At 53.0% G+C, this 23764-nt stretch overlaps 2 long non-coding RNA genes across 2 annotated transcripts in view; both read right to left on the bottom strand.

Moving 5' to 3' along the window:
- Positions 1-2465: 2465 nt before the first annotated feature.
- The window catches only part of LOC122683798, a 28632-nt gene continuing 7333 nt past the window's right edge, over positions 2466-23764 (bottom strand). The window contains exons 2-3 of the long non-coding RNA XR_006337832.1: positions 5323-5563; positions 2466-3570 (exon numbers count right to left, since the gene is read on the bottom strand). This is a non-coding gene — a long non-coding RNA (uncharacterized LOC122683798). The remainder of the gene's footprint in view (positions 3571-5322; positions 5564-23764) is intronic.
- Positions 13295-16212, bottom strand: LOC122683799. Its single transcript, XR_006337833.1, has 3 exons — positions 16115-16212; positions 15513-15738; positions 13295-13645 (listed from the first exon to the last, which is right to left on the bottom strand). It is a non-coding gene; the product is annotated as an uncharacterized LOC122683799 (long non-coding RNA).

Here is a 23764-nt window from a genome sequence, read left to right on the forward strand (position 1 = left end):
CCTCAGCGTGGACGCTCCTGCCCCAGGGTGGGGGGAAGGTGACAAAGGGAAGATCTGCCAGCTGCCCCCAACCAGCCACCAGCTGGTCAGACGGTCCCCGCGTGGGGGCCGGGAAGGCTGGTCTCACGGAAGGTCAGTGAGCTGATGACGACACTGCATTTCTCTGCCCCCATTTTCTCACCGACCTTGGAGATGGCAGCATGTGCCATGTCCCCTCTGAACAAGGGGGCTCCGTCTGAGAACACAGCTTAGTCTCTCTTCTTGGCCGGCTCACAGCAACCCCGAGAACCGCTTTCTCAGGGAAGCCCTGCCCAGGGGCAGCAGGCCGAGGTCCCGTCCGTGTCCTTGCTGGCCGCCCAGCCCTGCCTGTGGTCCCTTCCCCTGTTACCAACCCCCTCTCCTGGGAAACCACTCACCTGCCCCTGCCCCCAGCCGGAGCCGCAGGGCGGGGGGTGTCAGGCAGGAGGGGCGGTGGAGGGGGGGCTCTCCGCCCCTCAGGAGAGCAGGGGGCAGGGGCGTCAGCACTGGTGCGGGCTGCAGACACCAGGCAGCTGAACTCACCGCCCCCAGGTCACAACGCGGGCGTCTGGGCCCAAGGACGCCCCCAGCAGCTGAACGTTTGTATGTTAAATGCCACGCCCTGTATCCAGAGATGATGTAGGTCTAGCAACTGTGGGCTCTAGTTATTTGTTTAATTTTTATTTTATTTTGGAGTTTAGTTGATTAGCAATGTAGAAATAGAGACACGGGTGTAAAGAAGAAATGTATGGACACCAAGCCAGGAAGGGAGGGTGGGATGAATTGGGAGACTTGGGAGATTCGGACTGACACACATACCCTGTTGACACCACGTGCAAAATAGACAACCACCGAGAGACAGCTCACTGCACAGCACGGGAGACGGGCTCAGGGCTCCGCGGCGATCGCAGCGGGAAGGAGGTCAGGGCGGGAGGGAGACGTGGAGACACACAGCTGGCTCACGGGGCAGCAGACACACACGGCCTTGTGGATCAGCTGGAAGCAGACAAAAGTTAACAAGAGAAAACAAGAGAAACTAACGCGCTAGCTTCAGGTGCACGCAGAGCGATATGTGTGTATATGGGCTTCCCTTGCATCTCAGTTGGTCAAGAATCTGCCTCCAACGCAGGAGACTCAGGTTTGATTCCTGGGTCGACCCCCTGGAGGAGGGCATGGCAACCCACTCCAGTATTCTTGCCTGGAGACTCCCGTGGACAGAGGAGCCTGGCGGGCTACAGTCCAAGGGGTTGCAAGAGTTGGACATGACTTAACTACTAAACCACCACCTTATATATATACATATGTATACACGTATGTACACACACGTGGAATCTTTTTCTTAGTACACTTCACGGGACTGGACCACTTATTCCCTTAAACGAGCAGCAATGAGACTGCCACAGCCACACCCAGGACGATGCCGCTGTCCTCAGGGCTCCCTGAGCTAACACCTGCCGTGCGGATCACTCAGCAAGCAGCCTCTGTTCAGTGTTTCGTTTGGGGCTCCATGCTCTTTACCGAGGGGACCCGCAGCCATCCTCGGGGGAAGATGTAATGTCAGCACCCGTGTCTCCACGACATGTGCACACGGCCCCGTGGATGGCGTCATTGGGTGCAGTGGGAGGGCTTTGTCCAGTCTGACCCTGATGTTCCGTCCAAGAGACACACCCAACTCACCCAGAAACCACAAAGCAGTGGGCGCGGGGTGGAAAGCTGTAACTTAAGGTCGGGTGTAATAACACCTGTAATAACAGGTATAATAACAGCCGTTATGGTAGGCGGGGCAGGCTCCAAACCAGCGACTCCGGTTGTCCAAACAAAAGAAGCCATTTTCCAGGCTTTCTTTTCCCGAACGACATAAGATTTTCTTTCCACTTTTCCCTGCTATGATTTCAGACTTGGACACCATCTCTACTGCACGTTGCTAGAACCAGACCATTTTTAAAATTAATTTTTAATAATGTGTAATAATCTGAGTGGCCCTGGTCTGTGTGCAGAATTAGAATTCCTCTGATAGAAAAAGAAATATTTGTGCAGAGTTTTATGAGCAGAGTTGACCTGAGGCTTCCCGAGGCTGGTGCAGAAATTGCCGCCCAGGCGGCTGTTAACCCTTCCCTGCTCCGGCAGCCTTCGGCTCGACTTCCCCAGGCTCGGCCAGAGCATCCAGCCGCTGCAGTTTTATTAGATGACGCAGACTGCGGGAAGAGCCTCCTAGATATTAAGAGAAGCTCTGAAATTGAACCTGGGCTTTATTTAAAAATGCCCAGAGACCGTGAGGTCACAGGTCAACCCTGACATCCCAACAGGCACAGAACCTCACCTGCGGCAGAGACCAAAAGCCGGTGTGCTGGCTCTCTGCTCCGAATGCAGGAGACCAGGAGCCGGTGGTTGGTTGCACCTGTGCCCGGCCCTGGAGACGTCCGTCTGGGGCCTGTCACTGGGGACAAGGGGGAGGGGGTCCTTGTAATGGGGGTCATTACAGCATCAGGCATGAGGTTGGGGGTCCCACCTCTTCTGAGACAGGTCCGGATCACAGGTGTTCATGAGGGTTAGGAAGAAGGCTTATGGTCCCCTGAAATAAACAGCAGCAGGAACCCGGCCGCTGTCAGTGGCGTGTTAATCTCTGAGACCTTTCTGTCCAGGGGAACATCTTGCCCTAGTGATGGGCTGACACCCATCTTCCTGCCCTCGTTCTGATCGTAATTATGCTTTGAGGACTTCCAGTGACTCCAAAACACTGAAGGTTTGGCTTCAAAGCTATTCTTCTTAAAACCAGGTTGAAAATAGATTCGTTTCCAGCCCCCATTCCCTAAGGGGAAAACCAGACCCAAAACCGCAGCTATGAAGTTTTGAAGGAGCTGCTGAGGCGATTTGTTCTCTCCCGTCAGTCCTGTAACCAAGGTCCCTCTGGGCTGCAGCATCCTTTCCTGGCGTGAACTATTTCAATATGACAATCGTGGAACAGTGTTTGGGTTATTAAACAGAACACACGGCTTGCTGAAAGTCTGAAACAAAAGTGAACCCTTAAGTGACCTTTGAAAGCATCTGCTGATTTTTAATCTGCGTTTTGGAGCAGATCCTATAAAAATTTTTGCTAACCAACAATTTAAAGTGATTCCGATTTATCTTGTTGGCCCACAATGACCAGCTATTTTAAATCAGTGGCTGTTTTTCATCAGACATAAGCACACGTCACTGTGGAACCTGGGGGGCCTGCTTATTTCAGCAGGGAGACGCCCTGAGCTCAGCCCACTGTTCTGAGCACCTGAGACAGCCCCGCACCCACCTCTGGGAGCCCTGCCAGGCACACGCGGGGACCCCCAGCGTCCTGGAGCCACACGGAGGGCCCCCTCACACGCCCAGCCCCTCAGAAGCGTAAACTGCAGGCCGACCTTCAGCAGGGCTGTGGCTCCAGCCTCCTGGTGCCCACCCCCCGATGCTCGTCCTGGACACGGCTCCCCCAGGCCAGGCCTTGAACTTGCTGGAGCGGCAGGACTTTGGGAGCACCGTGACGTGTGGGAACACCAGGCCCTGCCATCCACCAGCCTCTAGCTGGGGAGAGAAACGGTGATGAAGCATTTCACACTGCACATAACCCCACGCACGACCTCCCCTGCTGTTGTCTGCAAGACTCGGGAGTTCTCAGTGGTAGCGAGGTCTCGCTTCTCCTGTGACCACCACAAAGTCCCAGCAGGGCAGTGGGAGCCCAAGCTGGTCCGGGGGCCGCGCGCCCCACGCAGAGGCCTCTCAGGAGCCCCCCTGTGGTCCCTGCATCCTGACGCCGCCTCCCAGCGCATCCGTGCGGCTGGGCTCTCATCCCGGCACCTGAACCAGCGTTCCAACAAACTCTGCTCTCTGCCTCCCTCGGGGGACTGTTGGATACCGCCTCCCTTGATGGTCCACCGGCCCTGGCAGAGACCTCAGCTGGGGTTCCAGCCCAGGCTGCCCTCCGGGGAAAGCCTTCATTCCCTGCCTGTGACCCCTTGTCGGTCTCCAGCTCCACAGACTGGGCCGAGCCTGGGGAGGGGCCGGGCAGCGTCTGGGGGACAGTGTGTAGTGGGGACACCCCGGTTCGGGGGCGGGAAGGCAGCACAGTGGCCTGGCCGCTGAGAACAGCACAGCCAGAGCACCAACACGGACACAGCGACGTCACCTCCCAGAGCCCCTTCCCTCCCCTCCCCAGGCTCCCTGCCCCACCACCCAGCAGCACCAGAGCTGGTGGGTGGGAGGTTCTCTGCGAGGGCCAGTGGGCCTTCTCGGGGGAGGTACCAGACAGCACGCCGCAGGAGGCAGCGAGGAGGGTTATGAGAGGTCAGGCAGGTGGTTGTGCCGCCATGGACCCCCCGGCTGAAGGCAAGGGAGGGTGGTCCCCAGGAGATGGAGGAGCACGGGAGAGCCACGTGGCCCCTGACCGCAGCCAGCCTGGACAGCCCTGCTGGGAGCAGTGAAGACTGGCCTCTCTCTCCTCCGCCCTCCAGTCTCTCCTGACTCCTTACTGGCCAAACCCCATGGGAAGCAGCCTCCCGAAGCTCCAGGCAGGTGCAGAGCATGGGAGAGGGCAGGCAAGTGGAAAACAGCTGCCCTGGGGACCTTTCTCCCCCAACTGGCGGAGAGAGACACCAGGAATGACGAAATGTGAGGAAGTGCAAGAGATTGTTAGTCGCTCTGTTGTGTCCAACTCTTTGCGACCCCATGGACTTTAGCCCGCCAGGCTCCTCCGTCCATGGGTTTCTCCAGGCCAGAATACTGGAGTGGGTAACTGTTTCCTTTTTGGGGATCTTCCCAACCCGGGGATTGAACCTGGGCCTCCTGCACTGTGGGCAGATTCTTTACCATCTAGCCACCGGGGAAGAACAGCCGGGCATACATTCCTTTACTGAACTTCCAAACTTGATGCAGTCTTTGAAATGTCTGCTTAAAAGGTTTTATGACCACCCAAAGCTTATTTTTTAGCTAAAACATACTACAGTCAAGGGGCCTGCCGCGAGGGGGCAGAGCCACCATATGTGAACAGCACTGGGCTCCAATGTGGGGACCCAAGCCAGGCACATGGGTCTCACGGACCCACATCCGAACCCAGATTTGTCCTCCCAGAGACCTCTGTGCCCCTGGAAACGATCTGTGTCTCAGTCTGCACACCGTCTAAAGTGAAGCCAAAATCCCACAGAAACAAGGGGCCCCATATCCTTTCTTGGAGCAAGGAGCTCGTCAGGAATGAAGAGCATTGGATTGAAAAATGATTACTTTAAATCACCTCCCCTCCACCTCCATGAGCTAAATCTACACGCCCTACCAGAGACTCACGGGATAAAACTGAAGCAGAGCGCCTGTTGCCAGGACCTTTTCTGTTCCGGCTTCCGTTGCTGTTTCCGCGTCGCCAGCACTGAGTGTCTGAGGCTCTGCTCTGGGTCAGACACGTTGTCAGGGCGCCAGCCGGCAGGCGTCTCGGCAGCAGCGGAAGAGCTGACCTCCAGGACTCGGCACACCCATGTGCCCGGCTCCCGATTTATGCATCTCCCGTGTGAGTAGCAGCAACACCTGTGGCCTGGAGAAGATGAAGTGAATGCACCAGGTACAGTCTGACAAAACTAACACTTCAAAAAGACTGATAGCTGGAGGCAAAAAATGTTAGCAGAACCCAAATCTTCTGATTTTTACCCCATGCATCTAATAATATTAACTCTCCTTTATAATATATAAAGTGTTGTATACTTCATTTAAGTGCAAATAAGTAATTATTTAATTTAAAAAAAATCAAAGAGACACAAATCTTCATGCCAGAAGAGGGACCCAAGAGACTATCGACTTTCTTTTATTTGTAGAAGGTTTGAACATTGTAAATTTACTTACACAGTCCCAATAAACCTAAATTGTTAAGAAAAAAGGAAAAGGAAATGGCTTTCTATAGATGTGAAAGCAAATTTAAGTGTATATTTTACCTTTCAAGAATGTGACATTTCCAAGTAGAACTTACATATTATAAAATATTTAATACTTAAATACTAACTTTTCCAAAAACTTCCACTATCAACCTTTCTTATTTATGATAAGAAACAACTTTCCTTAAAGAAACAACAGTGAAGCCTTAAGCTGAAAATTAAAGGGCCATCAGTGGAGTTAGGCCAGGGATGGCTGACTCAGAAGTTCCTTCTAGCTGCGTGCAGAGTGTGATTTAACAAGGGAACGATGGCAACGTGCATCTAAATCCAATGAGTTTCTACCCCTCTCACCACCTGCAGTGTTGGTTTTGCCACTTTGGAGTCTTTCTGACCGGGAATCAGGCGGGAAAATTCCAGATTCTGAGGGCCAGTGAGGAGAGCGCGTTCTTGCAGGTTACGTTGGGGTCAGGTCTGGGGACTTTTATTTTTTTTATTTTTTATTTAAATTTAATTAATTTAATTTTTTATCATTTATTTTTATTAGTTGGAGGCTAATTACTTTACAATATTGTAGTGGTTTTTGCCATACATTGACATGAATCAGCCATGGATTTACACGTATTCCCCATCCCGATCCCCCCTCCCGCCTCCCTCCCCATCCCATCCCTCTGGGTCTTCCCAGTGCACCAGGCCTGAGCACTTGTCTCATGCATCCCACCTGGGCTGGTGATCTGTTTCACCCTTGATAGTATAATTGTTTCAGTGCTGTTCTCTCAGAACATCCCACCCTCGCCTTCTCCCACAGAGTTGAAAAGTCTGTTCTGTACATCTGTGTCTCTTTTTCTGTTTTGCATATAGGGTTATCGTTACCATCTTTCTAAATTCCATATATATGTGTTAGTATGCTGTAATGTTCTTTATCTTTCTGGCTTACTTCACTCTGTATAATGGGCTCCAGTATCATCCATCTCATTAGGACTGATTCAAATGAATTCTTTTTAATGGCTGAGTAATATTCCATGGTGTATATGTACCACAGCTTCCTTATCCATTCCTCTGCTGATGGGCATGTAGGTTGCTTCCATGTCCTGGCTATTATAAACAGTGCTGCGATGAACATTGGGGTGCACGTCTCTTTCAGATCTGGTTTCCTCGGTGTGTATGCCCAGGAGTGGGATTGCTGGGTCATATGCAGTTCTATTTCCAGTTTTTTAAGGAATCTCCACACTGTTCTCCATAGGGCTGTACTAGTTTGCATTCCCACCAACAGTGTAAGAGGGTTCCCTTTTCTCCACACCCTCTCCAGCATTTATTGCTTGTAGACTTTTGGATAGCAGCCATCCTGACTGGCGTGAAATGGTACCTCATTGTGGTTTTGATTTGCATTTCTCTGATAATGAGTGATGTTGAGCATCTTTTCATGTGTTTGTTAGCCATCTGTATGTCTTCTTTGGAGAAATGTCTGTTTGATTCTTTGGCCCATTTTTTGATTTGGTCGTTTATTTTTCTGAAATTGAGCTGCAGGAGTTTCTTGTATATTTTTGAGATTAATCCTTTGTCTGTTGCTTCGTTTGCTATTATTTTCTCCCAATCTGAAGGCTGTCTTTTCACCTTGCGTATAGTTTCCTTTGTTGTGCAAAAGTTTTTAAGTTTAATTAGGTCCCATTTGTTTATTTTTGCTTTTATTTCCAATATTCTGGGAGGTGGGTCATAGAGGATCCTGCTGTGATTTATGTCGGAGAGTGTTTTGCCTATGTTCTCCTCTAGGAGTTTTATAGTTTCTGGTCTTACATTTAAATCTTTAATCTATTTTGAGTTTATTTTTGTGTATGGTGTTAGAAAGTGTTCTAGTTTCATTCTTTTACAAGTGGTTGACCGGTTTTCCCAGCACCACTTGTTAAAGAGGTTGTCTTTTTTCCACTGGGGACTTTTAACCAGTGTTTCTAAGTGGGGCAATCGGGTTCCTCCAGAAATATTCTCCATCACTGCCTGTCGTAATAGTGGACCAGAAACGAAGGGAACACACCTCGCTCCAGGCTCCTCCCAGTGGCCGAGTGACCTGCAGAGGAGATGCGGGTGCAGAGAAGACACCCAGCAGCTGGGTGACCTCTGTCGCCGGGGGAGCAGGCGCCCAGCGGTGGGAAACAGAGACACCTGCTGGCCGGCTGCGCCCTGGGCCCCGCTCCCGGCTCCTTGGCCCCGCAGACGGGCTGTTCTGAGCTGTCCCCAGGCTGGGATGGGAGCGTGGCATCCTGCAGACTCCCACGCACACAGGCTGCTCTGAAATCCGCAGGACAGAGAAAGTTCCCCCAAACTTCCTCTCGGGGAGTCCAGCGCGTCCCTGGGGACCAGCAGACAGCGCCCACCGAGCAATGGCCTGGATCCCGCCGGCTCTTGCTGTTTCTGTGCGTGCGCATCTCCTCCACGGAGGAACCGTGGCCACGGGGCACCCCCGTGTCTGCAGAGTTGCTTCGTGAGCGCGGAGGCCGGGCCAGGCTCTGCGGCTCCGGGGGAGGGGGTGAAACACCACCCCCAGGGGTGCGGGCAGGGGGCTGAAGTCCACACTCTCCAGGGACGCGGCTGTGCCTCCAGCCCCTCCGTCGGTCCGCTCCGCACCACCCAGGGCCCCCCGGCATGGCAGGGGTGGCCTTGCAGCCTCCCTGGCTTCCCGCTGATGCCATCCCCCTTCCGAGTCACAGCACCAACAGCTCCCAGAGTGAAGCTACTTGGAAGCGCGGGGTCTGGGCGCTGGCCAAGGCCTGGGCGGTGTTTCACTGACTCGTCACGCAGATACAGCTCCCCTCCTCCCAGGCTGCAAGCCCATCTGAGGAGCTGCAGCGCTCTGCCTCCCGACCCTGGGGTCACTGCATGGGGTGCTCTTGGCATCTGTGTTGGCCGAGCCCGCTGGAGGGCTGCGGTCAGAAGGGTGAGGGCTGATGTGCCCTCCCCGACTCCACCGGGCCTGGGAGCCCGGGTCCCTCCACCACGGCCGCTGCCCAGCCAAGTGGAGAGAGAGAGCGCCTCTTCCCGGTCCCTCGGGAAGGGGTTCAAATATTCTCAGTGCTCAGCCCGCCTCTCCACAGAAGTCCCGAGGCTCCGGGCTACCCTGGCCCGGGGCTCACAGCCGGCAGCCCCAGCTGGCCCCAGGCCTGGCGTGCGTGCCACCCCCATGCCGGTGTCCCTTCTCAGGGCTCGGCCGGAGCAGGGCCGCCTGCTCGGGTCTAATTGTTGAAATGTGTGCTTCATCCACGTGAAACAATGGCTCCCAGAGAAAATAAAACACCCTACGGAGGTGCTGAGTTGTGAAAAGAGTGCCCGTTTGGGAGACTGGTTTCCTGAATAGACTTGTTAAAGACCATGGCTGATGGATGCAGAGTGGGCGGTGGGGGGGTGGGGGGCAGGCGGTAGTGGCCGAGCTGGCCGGGACCCTCCCGAGCTGGACCAGGGGCCGGGCTCCTCAGGAGGAGGACCCGAAGCCGGCCAGGCCCCCTCCTCTGTTTTTATTTTTTTTCCATTTCTGCCATGCAAAGATAATCAGGTTTATGTAAAGTGTGTGTGCTCTTTTGACAGCCCGCGGTATCTCATTAATTCAATCACACCAAACAGCATTGTTCCCAAAGTGTTTGAAATGCGATGGGGACCCTGCCTTTCTAGTCCTGTCAATCACTGTTAACATTTTTCTTGCAGTTGCCATGGCTGGGGCCAGAGTTCATGAAAACAGAGAATAAGAGCCAACAAAACAAGAATAAAGACTTATTTGAGATACTCTTTTTAAAGGACATCTAGCATCCACAGAACATGGGAAGTGAATGTAGACAGGTCTGGACGCTGTGCTCGCCGAGAGGAAAGAGGGTGGAAAGAATTTGAAAACCAAATAGGCCTCTAAAAACTTGACCCAGGAGTCTCTGGGAAAAACCCGATGAATTGCCCCCTCGTAGAACAATGTTCATTCTTTCGCGTGTTCTTCAGAGGGACAAGGCCTCATATATTATAACACATGCCACCGGGGTCTTTACACTGTTGTAAGCGGCTCAGCCGACAGAATGCGGATCGCGGACGCCGAGGGAGTGCACGGCCGCGCCGCGGTCCTGGCCTGCTCCTCGCCAAAAACAAGCACTGGGAAAATTCTCCCGCACAGACGCCCACAAAGCCGGCTGCAGACGGGCCAGGTCGCACGGCCAGGTCACATGACTCACTTAGAAGAAAGGGCGGCCCACAGTCACCCGGAGACACTGTTGAATTCCCATTTCATCTGCGTGGGTGTGCCCACACCCGCTGGGGCCATCTCTGTGATGCCACGTGGGTTGGGCAGGGACGGGATGTCCACGCTGGAGGCGCTGAGGGGGGCCCCAGCCACAGCGCCCGCATCTGGGGCTCCCAGTGGAAGCCCCCCGCACCGCCCCCTGGAGAGACGAGCCCGGGAGGGAGGGGTCCCGCCATGGGGGTGCGGCCCCCGGCCCCTCCTGTCTGCCGGCCTCATGGCTCCGCTTGGGAAGAACAGGCAGCATGTCGGAGGCCAGGCTGAATTTGACACGGCCAACGTCACCCTGTTCAAGTCCGTCTCTCCTCTCTGGCCCACAGGCGGCTTATGCCCCAAACTCGGGAGGAGCCGTCTGTCCAGTCCAGGTCCTGCGGGCTGAAGGGCGGCTTGTCCCCGGGTCTGCCCGGCCCCCGCCCCTGGGCCCCCTGCACAGCCCCGAGCTGGGCTCCAGAGAGTCACGCCTGTGGTCACTGCTCAGGACCCAGATCCCGGGGTCCCTCCCACCACTCGGAACGTGAGACAGCGACAGGGCTCAGCCTTCTCCTCCATCCCCACGGCCAGCACCCCGCCAAGGCTTCCTCCTACCATGACTGGGCGCAGGCATGAGACTCCTCGGAGCTCCCTGCCAGCCCCTCACGGCCCCCACAGACCCTCCTCCACCTTCCTGGTGTCACAACACGTCCCCCTGGGCTCCAGACCTCCAGGCGCCCAGAATCCTGGGTCCCCTCATGCCCGTAGACACCCCTTCCTCTCAGGTGGCATCTTCCAGAGTCTCCCCCCTCCCCTGAACCACCAGCCCCTCTGGGCCTTTCCAGCCCCGTCTCCCTGCACCTGCAGAGCCACACCAGGGACCAGCCGCCCAGCTTCCCACTCCGGGAGGCTCTTTCTAGACCCGGGCCTCTGTCCTGTGGCTCCCTGTCTTGCGCGTGTGTTGCCGGCAGGGGAACATCCGCTCCCCGGGCTCGCGTCCGTCTCAGGCCCGGACCAGAAGCAGCAGGCGGGCCCAGCGCCCCCGCCCTGTCCTCTCCTCCTATGCCCGCGGCTCCCTGGGCAGGCCCCTGGGTGGGATGTCGGCAGTGTCCCCGGGGGGTGTCACAGACAGGCTGGGGGTGCCGTCAGCCCAGCAGCCCCTGGGGCGCCCGCCGAGGGGCAGGGTCTGCACGGGACAAGCCCACCCCCGGGGTTGGTGGAGATAGGTCTCGGGCTGCCCCCGGCCGCTTTCCCTGCCCTCACTACCATGCAGTTTGCTCAGCTGCACCAAATCCCGACTTGGAGCTGGGCCAGGCACCCACAGCCACATAAAGTGTGCTTGTGCAAAGGAATAGAAAGCCACAGCCACCTCGGGCTCACGGCAAGCCAAGTCTCCTCTCCAAGCCGAGGAAGCGCGGCTTTAAAGCGATGGGTCACCCGCCCTGTCTGGGTCATTGTGCGCGGCGTTGCAGTGACAGGCTCGCATCCAGAGCGCGTGCATCTGTTCCCACTACGAACCTTTCACTCCCTTTCCTGGGTGCACACTCAGGGTCCAGGAATGGTTCCCACAGCGTGCACCTGGAAATGTGGTTTCATCAGTCAGCTTCGCACTTGCTGACACTGGGTTCCTGAGAGAGTGTTGGGAACACATGGGACCTTGGCACTGCCTTGGATTTTGCTCACCTGGGGCACCTGTCTCACCTGGGGTCTCTGGCCTGCTCCCCTGACACCCGTCACATCTGTGCTGCTTCATAATTGCCCAGACATTTGTCTTTCTTTTTTTTTTTCCTGTTCAACAGTTCTGAAAAAAAGAATACTAACTCAGCTAATTCGAGACTTATTTTTTACCAACTTCATCATTCTCATCGTATTGAAGCTTGCCTGGCTCACTTTTTAATCAAATGGTTTATTAGCCTAATTCCAAAGGTTCATGTTCCCCCTCTGGCGTTAACACGCTGTGCTTTTTTTAAAGAACCTATATTTCTCCCTTTGTATTTTAGGGCTACTTATCCCAGCCTCTCGGTCTGATGTGCTTGTGGTTAATCACGTCCTTCAGCTCTGACGGCCACCCCCGCCGCCTCCCCACCCTATGCTGGGTTTGACCACTCCTGACACCCGCTTTGCATCCTGTCTCTTCCTCCGTTTTTCTCCATTTCCTGTGACAAGGGAAGAAAGGGAAGGTGTCAATGGCTCCGGACTGCACATGAGCTCAGATGTTTAACACTAGGTCTTGCAATGCTTGTAATGTAAAAGCACATCAATTAAGACTTAAAACGATAGCGTGTGTGAAAGGGGCTATATCTATAGCGCGTGTGAAAGGGGCTATATCTAAGCCTACATTCTGTCTATGGAAAGCAGCTTTCCCAAGGTTATGCCGTGTGTCAGGACCTCATGTTTTCCTGGTGAAGCCTCTGCCTGTGGGTTCTCAGCTCTCTCCTCTTGTCTACTAAACCCCGATCCCATGAACCTTTCAAGTCTGAGACATTTGAAAATAAAATCAGGGAACTGGTCTAGACATATTTCCCACTTTGAGCACTCTACTGCTGGAAGCTGCACTTCTGCGAAACACGTCTAGAAGAGGGAGCGTGATTTATTCAGCGTGTTGGCCTTACTGATTGATGTTAACCTTAGGCCTGTTTCTTAAGTACCCTCCCCCACTCCAGGTGCCCTGATCCGGCTGCCCAGGTGATCCCAGTGCAAGGACACCCACTGGGCACCCAGCTGCACCCTGAGGGTGTGCAGACCAGAGCCAGGCTGTCCCGCCCCCTCCTGCCTCCTCGGGGCAGTAGGGGTGGAATCCCATCCGGTTTGCAGCCAGAAGCAGGGCCGTCCTGTGGGCACTGCGTGCTTCCTGCACAGATGCGTCATCAGAGAGTTGGGAGCCAAGGTCACTGAATGCCTGATGGTGGAAAAAAGAAAGGCTCCTGCCATCGCAGACCCACGTGTCACACACCTGACACTCTCAGGCATCCACACGAGCTATTTCATTTGAGTTGAAATCAACCACTGGTCATTTCTAAAGACATGAGCTAGTAAATGGTTTAAAGTAAATCAAAATGTTCCAGGCTGTACTTGTGATCACAAGCATAATGTCAGAAAAACAGCAGGGTTCTAAGTCTATTCAAAACAACAACAACAACAAAAATCTGCCAAGGAAAGAGTTTTTAAATGAGGGGGAAATTCCATAAAGGTCCCGACAGTGTTCTGTTTGTACATCGTTCGTACAAAGTGTCCTGACCATTCATTCCAGATCCCTCTCTGTCTAGGGATCCGACACATCATGTCAGTTTCTGCTGGGAAGAGAGAACTGGGAGGCATGGGCGGTGGGCACAGGGCCTCCTCATTCTGACCGGGATGGGGGCCCGGGGTCACCCCCGGGCCATCCCCAGGCCATCAATGCAGCCAGCTCCCCAAGTGAGGGAGGCAGAGCCCAAGGAACCCAGTGATTCCTCTTGGTTTTCAGGGTAAATGTGAGTTGACATCTGATCTCTGATCTCTGCTTCCTCCTGTTGCCAACCTGAAAGAATTAGAAGACATTAGGCCTGAAATTAATGGAAATGAAATCTCACCTACGAAAAATGAACACATAGTCCAGATACGAGAAGGAACTTCAAGAATGCTCCTAATCAGCAAAACCTCCAGACCCTGGTCTCTACTAAGTAGAATTTCTAAAAACATGATGGTGAACCTAAGTTTCCTCATCATTTCCCAAAGAAGTATGTGAAATAAAGGAATCAATGCCAGTAAGTGGGATTTTCAGAATTCTGCTTAAACTCTTAAGAGGCTGGAAAATAGTTTTCACATACTTCCAAGAATTTGAGACAAGCTTCCCAGGTGGCACTAGAGGTAAAGAACCTGCCTGCCAATGCAGGAGACGCAAGAGACGAGGGTTCGATCCTTGGGTTGGGAAGACCCCCTGGAGAAGGAAATGGCAGCCCACTCTAGTATTCTTGCCTGGAGAATCTCAAGGACAGAGCAGCCTGGCGGGCTACAGTCCATGGGGTTGCCAAGAGTCGGACACGACCAAAGAGATAGCATGCATGCACACCTTGATGCATAAGTGGTCCCCAACACAGGTAACTGATCCAGAGGAGAGCCGGCTCTCCCCAGGGCTTTCCAGACTCTGAGTCTCTCGCAGTCTTCACGTCCTGCAGCCCATGACAGGTGGCGACCGGCTTATGACACGGGTGTTATTTCCTGCCGTATGTGATTCCCGGTTGCAGGCGCCCTCGTTGGTCTCTGCACAGGTGTGCGTGTGTCTCTGGGGCTCAGTCACCCCCAGCATGTCCGGTCACTGCCCCCCCCACCAGGAAGGCCGCCTCCTTACACACCCCTTGAGCACACGCTCAGCCCTGGAAATCCTCAGGGCTGCACGCCTGTGTTCAGCGTTGGATCTGCGTTGTGACATAGTTGATATTTACCATGGGATGAGGTTCTCTCTAACGACGCTCACAGATTCCCCAAGGGCATCTCTTGTGTCTCAGAAAGGACCCTCAGAGGAAGGGGAACAAACAGGGCCTCTGGTGGGCGAACCAGCTCCTTTATGCCCTGACTCTGGGGGCTTGATTCCAGCAGGAACACGCGGAAAGGCTTCCGCCCGTGAGAACAGGCAGACGTGGTGCAGAGCGGGGGAGAAGCAGGTTTGGATTAGCAAGCAAAACTGTGTCCTGCTTTAAGAGCCCTTGATTCCAGTCGACTGTGTCGGATTGTTCAAAACGCGAACATTGTGTGTGACTATTCATTTTTGTCACCTGCTCTTGATTAATCCCGTTCTAAATGGCGTCCGCGGACCCTGAAATCTCATACTACTTAATTAAATTAGTGACACAGTTGTCTCCCCGTTTCCCTATCAAAGGGCTGTGCTCGGGAGAAATAAAACCTTTGTTCCCCGCCACTCCGCATAATTTACACCCTCTTCTCCCCTTTTCTTACCCAGCTCCTGGCTCAGATGCTAAATTGTAGCTGGTAATAGGGAGCTATTAGGTTTACTGAAGCATGTCAGAGGAGCAGGCGGTGCCGGCCCCGCTGAAGGGCACGGGAGCCCAAGCAGCAGCGGGGTCAGGAGTCCTGACCGAGGGCAGAGGGGGCTGCGGACCCCGAGTCACACCTTCTGAACCAAAGCGTGGGGCCTCGGCGGATGGAGGGGAGGAGAGAGCTGCTGCTGAACGGGTGCGAAGGGAGAGCAGGGCCCAGCACCCCACGCCAGCCCTCCATGCTCGCAGCCTCGGGGGCAGAGGTACCCCGGAGGCGCTCCCGTGGCTGACCCTACGCAGGCGCGTCGGCCTGAAGTCACCCAGGTTAATAAGTAATCAGCATCAACCGTTTAAGTGAACAATGGAGTTATGTTTTTCAACAGACAATTCTTGATGCCTAGGATTACCAACCTCAGGGCTTCACCGTATCCACACCCCGCTCTGTGTCCCTGTCTGGATAACACTGGCCTTGAGTTCTCTTGGTGTTACCACTGCTGATGCTCGCGTTTTGAAGGCAGGAGGCGTCTGACACGCGCAGAAAACCCAGTCTCACATCTGAACTTGCTCAGTAGTTTCAGTCATGTCCGACTCTCACGGACTGTAGCCCGTCAGGCTTCTCTGTCCATAGGGATTCTCCCTGCAAGAATACTGGAGTGGGTTGCTGTGCCCTCCTCCAGGGGATCTTCCTGCCCTGGGGATTGAACCCGTACCTCCTAGGTCCTCCTGCATTGGCAGGGGGGCTATTTACCACCAGCGCCACCTGGGAAGCCAGGACTTGCCCCTATGCCATCATCCAGCCCAAAGGAAGATGCATGCAAGCCTGTGAACACTGACCATTTCAGAAGATGTGCACGTCCGGGGGCCCCGGGAGAAGGCCATGGGTTCCTCTCTGACCAGCCCCTGGCTGACCTTGGTCCTCCTGTCCCCCAAGAGGAGGACACGTTCCCCACGGGGTGGCAGGGACCTTAACATCCTCTTGGCTTCAGGGCTTGGTTTTGGCCTTGGAAGCTCACCCGGTTCGTATGAGGAGGCCCCGGGGACCAGCGCTGACGTTTGGGTGGGCTGTAGGTGCTCTCCCTTGGTTTTATTCAGCGCCTCAGTTGTCCTGAACCCCTGGCGCCTGGCCACGTGTGACGCAGGCGTGCACACACCTGGGCCGCCTGAGGACTTGGTTCCCTCCTCGTGAATCAACAGCCAAGGGTGAGAGTCCAACCGAACCAACCAGGGCAGCAAAGCGAAACTGTACACGTTAATGGAAACGTAGAAAGGGTGGGGAGGAGTGTGAGCTCTATTTTCAAGGCAGGTGAATGAACTTAGGTGCCTAAGCCCAGACCCACAGTAGTAGCAGATGGAGCCCCTCCGAGCCGCCAGCCATGGAGTGGCGTGGGAATCCTCACCACATCAGACCGGCAGGCGGCCGGGCAGATTCTCACATGATCCATCCCCCCGGGAAGAACTCCACGATCAGTTTCGTCATCATATGATGTGCTCTCATGCTAATGATAAAGGATGACTGATCACATGGCCAGGGGGTCATTACAGGTGGACTATCTGGCAAGTGATGATGACAAATAGATTTTATTTGGGGAATCACGTGAGAAATATACCACACGAACTCATGCTCATTACAAATGTCAGAACTTCCAGGCTCATTACTTCAAAGCACAAATGCAATCTACAAAAAGGGACCCAGTAGGGTGCTTGTGGATTTAAATATGTACGAGGGGAAAGTGGGTGTCCCAGAACGTGGACTGGGTCCCTTAGAACAAGTAAAGCTCGGGAAGAGAACGGGGTGAGATGCTGCCAGGGCTGGCCCAGCAAAATGAGGAGGGGCGATTCCTGGAGCCACACACAGCCCACACACAGGACCCAGAGCGGCCTGCCCGGGGGACAGCCCCCAGGAGACCTGGGAAAACAGCGGCCTCGTCAGAGATAAGAAGGGAAATCAAGTCTAAAATTAAATGCCGTGTTCTAGCGGTGCTTGTGCTCAGTCGTGTCCGACACTTTGCGACCCCACGGACTGTAGCCCGCCAGGCTCCTCTCTGCATGGGATGCTCCAGGCAGGAACACTGGAGTGGGTTGCCACGCCCTCCTCCAGGGGATCGTCCCGACCCGGGGATCAAACCTGCGTCTCCTGCTTTGGCGGGCGGGTTCTGGACCACTAGCGCCACCAGGGAAGCCCCTGCATCAAGCGCAGCGCTCAGAGGGCATTTCCTCGTCTGTCCTGGCCTCCTCACCCCGCCCTGCACCTCGACTGTGAAGGAGCTCTCACCAGCTGACCTGCCCGCCTCCTGCAGTCACTGCCGCTCTGTCCCTGGACCCGACCTCTGAATCCAGAGTTAAATCCAGTCCTTTTTTTTTTAATCTCAAATAAGAAATACATTCACTTATTAAAATTGATTTTGTTAATGTATTTGCATTCGTTTTAAAATATTCGCTTTGCCAACTTGAGTCTTTTTTTTTTTTTACAGTAGATAAAAGTTTTATTAGACTGCAGAATGTTGTTTCATGGAAATTAAGAAAAACATGTTTCACACAAGACATTTTGCCATGAAGTGAAGTGAAGTTGCTCAGTCGTGTCCGACTCTTTGCGACCCCATGGACTGTAGCCTACTAGGCTCCTTGGTCCATGGGATTTTCCAGGCAAGAGTACTGGAGTGGGTTGCCATTTCCTTCTCCGCCAACTTGAGTCTTTAGTAGCTTCACTTGTTTACTTTTGGCTGCGCTGGATCTTTGCTGCCTTGCTGGCCTCTCTTTACTTGGGGTGTGAGGACTTCTCATCATGGCTCCTCTTGTTTGGGAGCACGGGCTACAGGCACATGAGCTCCAGCGGTTGTGGCTCCTCCCTCCTCCCAGCGGTTTTAACCTCCTCCTCTGGCTCCCAGTCCTTCCTCAAATCACTGTGACGTCTGATAATTCAGCGACCTTAGTGCTCCACTGGGAGTGACACTGGAAAGTCCCCACAGGCCCATCAAGACGACCTTCAATAGCCCCTAAAGCTTACCTGATGTTCTATGTCAACTATGGTTCATAGTTGACGTGGTTCAATAAAACGGGAAAAATCTTTTGAAGTAAAAACATTTTAACTGATACCCCCCTGAAAATAGCAATCAACTCCATGTTCAGTCCCTTAAATCCAATATCATTTTACAAAGTCGTTTCACTGATGCTGTTCCTCAAGGATATCATGAGAAGCTTCCTTGCATATCTTTGCCAGTTAAGACCCAGTGTTTGGCACAAGGCTCTCTAGCAATCCTACCGAGAAAGAATTCACCTTTTTAGCACAGCTTCTCATTCAGTCCTCACTCCTTCTACGGCTGACACCTGGCTCATTGTAACTTCTTCCACAGCATCTGATTGGTTGTGCACTAATCATTATCACGTGTCCACTGGGCTCCTGTGTCCACTCTCTGCAAAATCCCCATCGCTGGCCATTTCCAAAGCGTCAGTGCTGCAAGACCCCATGATTGATCAGAGAATATGCTGGGAGCCATGATCCTCAGAATTGTTTACACGCTTCGGTCTGTTCAAGCTACTGCAACAAGCACCACAGATAGGGGCAGGGAGTGGGAGGCGGGCTTAGACAACAGCATCTGCCCCCGGAGCTCTGGAGGCTGGGAGCCCCGGGGCAAGCGGTGGGCACATGTGGGGTCTGGCTGCAGATGGCCACCTCCTCGTCGCACCCTCACGGGGCAGAGAGGGCTCTCTGATTATCTTTCCTTCTTCTAAGGATACGAATCTCATAGGTGGGCCCCACTCTCACAACCTCATCTGAATCTCATGGCCTCCCAAAAGCCCCCTCCTAACACCTTCTCACCGGGGGTTAAGGCCTCAGTGAATCGAGGGCGAGGGGAAAACATCTAGTCCACAACAGCAATAGTGTGACTTCCATCACAGAGCTGGGAAACAAGGTGGAGAAGTGGATTTCTGTGTTGGCAAATTAATGGAATTAAAAGAAGCCGTTCACTGGCTCAGTCATGTCCCGTTCTATGCAGCCCCATGGACTCCAGCACACCAGGATTCTCGACCCTTCACCATCCCCCAGAGCTTGCTCAAACTCGTCCATTGAGTCAACAACACCATCCAACCATCTCATCCCCCGTTGCCCCCTTCTCTTCCTGCCCTCAGTCTTTCCCAGCATCAGGGTCTTTTCCAATGAGTCAGTTCTTTGCATCAGGTGGCCAAAGTATTGAAGCTTCAGCTTCAGCATCAGTCCTTCCAGTGAATATTCAGGGCTGATTTCCTTTAAGATTGAAGAACAGCCTAGAAATAACTAAGAAATCAGAGGAGAGAAAACTGCAGACCCAAAATAGACAGAATAGAAAACCTCCTAAATGTAAGAGTTCTCCCCAAGAATCACCTGCCTTAAAATAAAAACAGAAAAATAAACCAGTAAGGAAATGGAAAACTAAAGAGCTTGAGAACAAGTCAGAGCTTGGATTGTGGGTGAGAAGATGAAGCCAGGACCCTGGCAGAGTGAGGGCCAGAAAGAGAACGGGCGCCAGAAGACTTCTGGAAGTTCAAGGAAGGAAGACAACTCAGGCTTAAAGACCCATCGAAGACCAGACTTTGGCACTCCTCAGTGAAGTCTGATTGCCAAGAATAAATGAAAAATGTGAAAGTGTTTAAAGATGCAAAGGGGGAGAAACCCAACTATTTGATTATCCACAAAGAAACAGAAATAATATGGGTGTGACATTCTGCCACAGTACCACTGAATTTAAGAAGACACTGGTGTGATGTCATAAGTGCCCTGACAACGGAGAGTACATCATGCAAAAGGCCAGGCTGGATGAAGCACAAGCCGGAATCAAGATTAGCAGGAGAGATTTCAATAGCCTCAGATATGCAGATGACACCACACTTATGGCAGCAAAGAGGAACTAAAGAGCCTCTTGATGAAGGTGAAAGAGGAGTGAAGAAGCTGACTTAAAACTCAACATTCAAAAAGCTAAGATCATTGGGTCCAGTCCCATAATTTCATGGCAAATAGATGGGAGGAAAAATGGAAACAGTGACAGACTTTATTTTCTTGGGCTCCAAAATCACTGTGGTTGGTAACTACAGCCATGAAATTAAAAGACACTTGCTCCTTAGAAGAAAAGCTATGACAAATATAGCATATTAAAAGGCAGAGACATCATTTTGCTGACAAAGGTCCATATAGTCAAAGCTATGGTTTTTCCAGTAGTCATGTACAGTTGTGAAAGTTGGACCATAAACAAGCCTGAGCATCGAAGAATCAATGCTTTCAAACTGTGGTGCTCGAGAAGACTTCTGAGAGAAGGTAAAACCAGCCAATTCTAAAGGAAATCAACACTGAATGTTCATTGGAAGGACTGATGCTGAAGCTGAAGCTCTAGTACTTTGGCCCTCTGATTCAAAGATCTGACTCACTGGAAAAGACCCTGATGCTGGGAAAGATTGAAGGCAAGAGGAGAAGGGGACGACAGAGGACGAGATGGTTGGATGGCTTCAGTGACTCAATGGACATGCATTTGAGCAAGTTCCGGGAGATGATGAGGGACAGGGAAGCCTGGCATGCTGCAGTCCATGGGGTCACAAAGAGCTGGACAAAGCTGAGCAACTGAACAACAACAATATCTAAATCTGACCTCTCTATCCTCATCTATTTCATCTATATCTGTTTATGTATTATATATATATACACACATATGTATATTTACATGTCATCTATGTCATCTATAATCTATGTCCATATCTAAATCTAATCTAGATCTGTGTCCACATCTATCAATGTTAATATTGTTCACTAACAATCCTTCAAGCCAGGCTTCAACAGCATATGAACTGAGAACTTCCAGATGTTCACGCTGGATTTAGAAAAGACAGAGGAACCAGAGATCAAATTGCCAACAGCTGATGGATCGTAGAAAAAGCAACGGAATTCCAGAAAAACATCTACCTCTGCTTCACTGACTACACTGAAGACTTTGACTGTGTTGATCACAACAAACTGTGGAAAATTTTTAAAGAGTTGGGAATACTAGACCACCTTACACCTATCAACGCTTGTATACAATCTAAACCTAGATCATTTACTTCTACATCTACATATATATATATATATATATATATATATATATATATATACACATAATCTATATATTCTACATCAAATCTAACCTCTGTGTGTGCCCACATCCCCATCCGTATATACATGTAAATGTACATGTAGTTCTACATCTACATGGAGCACACAAACACATCTGTATTTTTCTAGGCTTTCTTAAGATACTTGATGTTCTAGTTAACAAACGATTTTGTGCCCTGGAATAAAATCCCTTTGGGATCCCTGTTAGGATCTGTAGCAGAACGGTGGACAGCCAGCCGGGTGGGCAGACGCTGCGTGTGCCTCAGTCAGCACACCGTGTGCGTCCCGCCGCCCTCCCACTGCGGCCAGGATCGGGCTAGCCCCGTTTGCGGGCTGTGGCCGCATGGCACCATGGTGGCAGGCGCCCTGCAGGCACAGGCTCACGCAGTGCTGAGCGCAGGCATCCCCGGCCTCCTGACATCCTGATTCCTCATCCATGAGGCTAGGAGGTCTGCGCTTCCTCCCAGTATGGCTGTGATGAACAAAAGTGTAAGGGGCTCAGGATGCTAGCACAGAGGAGATGATGCCATCAGCGCCCCTTCAGCAGACCCAGCCACCCCACAGAGATAGGTGCCTGCAGCCTCCGCCAGCCCTGGACTGGGCTCCTCTGCCCTCAGAGCTGCAGACAGGGCCAGTGAGGACCCCTTCTGGCATCTCTCTTGTGGGAGTGGGCTCTGTGGCCTGGGTGCATAGGGATGATGCTTCCCCTGTCCCCAAATCCCCTCCCCAGGCTGCACATGAGAAGAGGCTCCCTTGAGACCAGCCATCACCTAACTCCCTAAAGATGCTGGAGATAGGGAACCTGGGGCCCCAAGACCCACAGACCCTTGTCTGCCTCTGACGGGCTGAGTCAAGCTCCAGAGCTGAGGAGCCCGGGTCTCAGGCAAGCTGGGGTTAGGAGTGGGTCCTCAGGTTCAGCAAGGGCCAGGCAGGGCTCTGAAACCCGTGCTGGAGGACGGGGAACCATTTTGTCTCTAAAACAGAAAGGAGGTTGTGTTAGTCACTCAGTCGACTTCAACACTGCAACCCCGTGGACTTTAGCCTGCCAGGCTCCTCTGTCCATGGGATTCTCCAGACAAGAATGCTGGAGTGGGTAGCCATTCACTTCTCCAGGGGATCTTCCTGACCCAAGGACTGAACCCAGGTCTCCCGAATTCTGGGCAGATTCTTAATCACCTGAGCCACCACCAGGGAAGCCGTGCAGAAAGGAGGCAGGAAACCCCCAAGAGACTAAGCAGAGTCCATTTACTCATAAAAAGGCAAAGTGCTGTGATAGGACTCAGATTCACAACTGAACGCTGTGAAGGGAAGTTTAAAAAGCCACATCTAATGTGACTTAATAAGGCTGCCTCTCCCACTCAGTGGGAAAATGGGACACAGACAGAAGTGCGGTTTTTATTTAAATACCTTCCAGTGAGTGACGACGTGGGTCATCCATCTTCTGGGGACAAGGAGCCAGGGCAGGGAACACTGGTGTTGAGTGGGCACAGGGCTATGAGCAGGGGACCTGACATGACAGATCTGGGAAGGACAGGTAGGTGACCGTGGGAAAGCTCACCACCCCCAGCCTTGAGGAGGGGACACAGTCGGCGACTAGGTGTGCGTCACTCTGACGACGTTAGAGCGACAGGACACACAGGAGAGAGGCCCTCAGCACTATGATGCCCGTCTCTGCCCTCGAAGTCGTCACAGTCCAAGGACTCTGATGATGTCTCAAGCTGCAGGGCGGAGCAGGATTTCAGCTGCGCGGTAGGTTAAGAATGAAGAGGCTGGACCTGAGTGAGTCCTGGCTGTGCTCCCCGGGGTCAGGCCCCAGGATCCGGGCACCTGCTAGGTCAGTGCTGAGCCTGTGAGGCTGTGATGCCTAATACCTAAACCGTTACCATGGGAACAGGATGCTGGTGTTGATGAAATCACCAAGCAAGCCTCAAGTAGCAGGTGCAGGTCAGCTCTTGTGACACATTGCATTCTGGGAGGATCTCTCTCTTCCTCTCAAGCCCACCTGTCTTGAAACATGTGCATCTGTTGGCAGCTCAACCTGTCTGCAAATGGCCAAATACAGCATTGCCAGGTGGTAAAGTTCCCGCCTACCAGGGCAGGAGACATAAAAGTCACGGGTTCGATCCCTGGGTCGGGAATATCCCCTGGAGGAGGGAATGGCGACCCACTCCAGTACTCTTGCCTGGAGAATCCCCATGGACGGAGGATCTGGAGGGCTACAGCCCAAGGGTCGCAAAGAGTCAGACTGAAGCTGCTTAGCATGCGCCCGCACACAGGGTCAAAGGCTCACTGGACACTTGTGTGGCCTGAGTTAGGATTTAAAATATCAGAGAACTTGTGACCATAGTCATGGGGCCTTGACGCTTTTAGACCAAGATCTCGTCTTCTAGTCCAGTAAGATTCCAGGTTTGTAGGAAGGGAGACGCTGGGGTCTGCTTACCCACCGAGCTCATCAAGGACATGCCGGCTGGCAGGTGAGACAGCAGGAGCCTCAGTGGAGGCGCGACTAGGGTGGACAAGGTCTGGTTCATCCCCCCAGGCAGGCGTC

This window comes from Cervus elaphus, chromosome 25 (genome assembly GCF_910594005.1).
Source record: "Cervus elaphus chromosome 25, mCerEla1.1, whole genome shotgun sequence".
Lineage (NCBI taxonomy): Eukaryota > Metazoa > Chordata > Mammalia > Artiodactyla > Cervidae > Cervus > Cervus elaphus.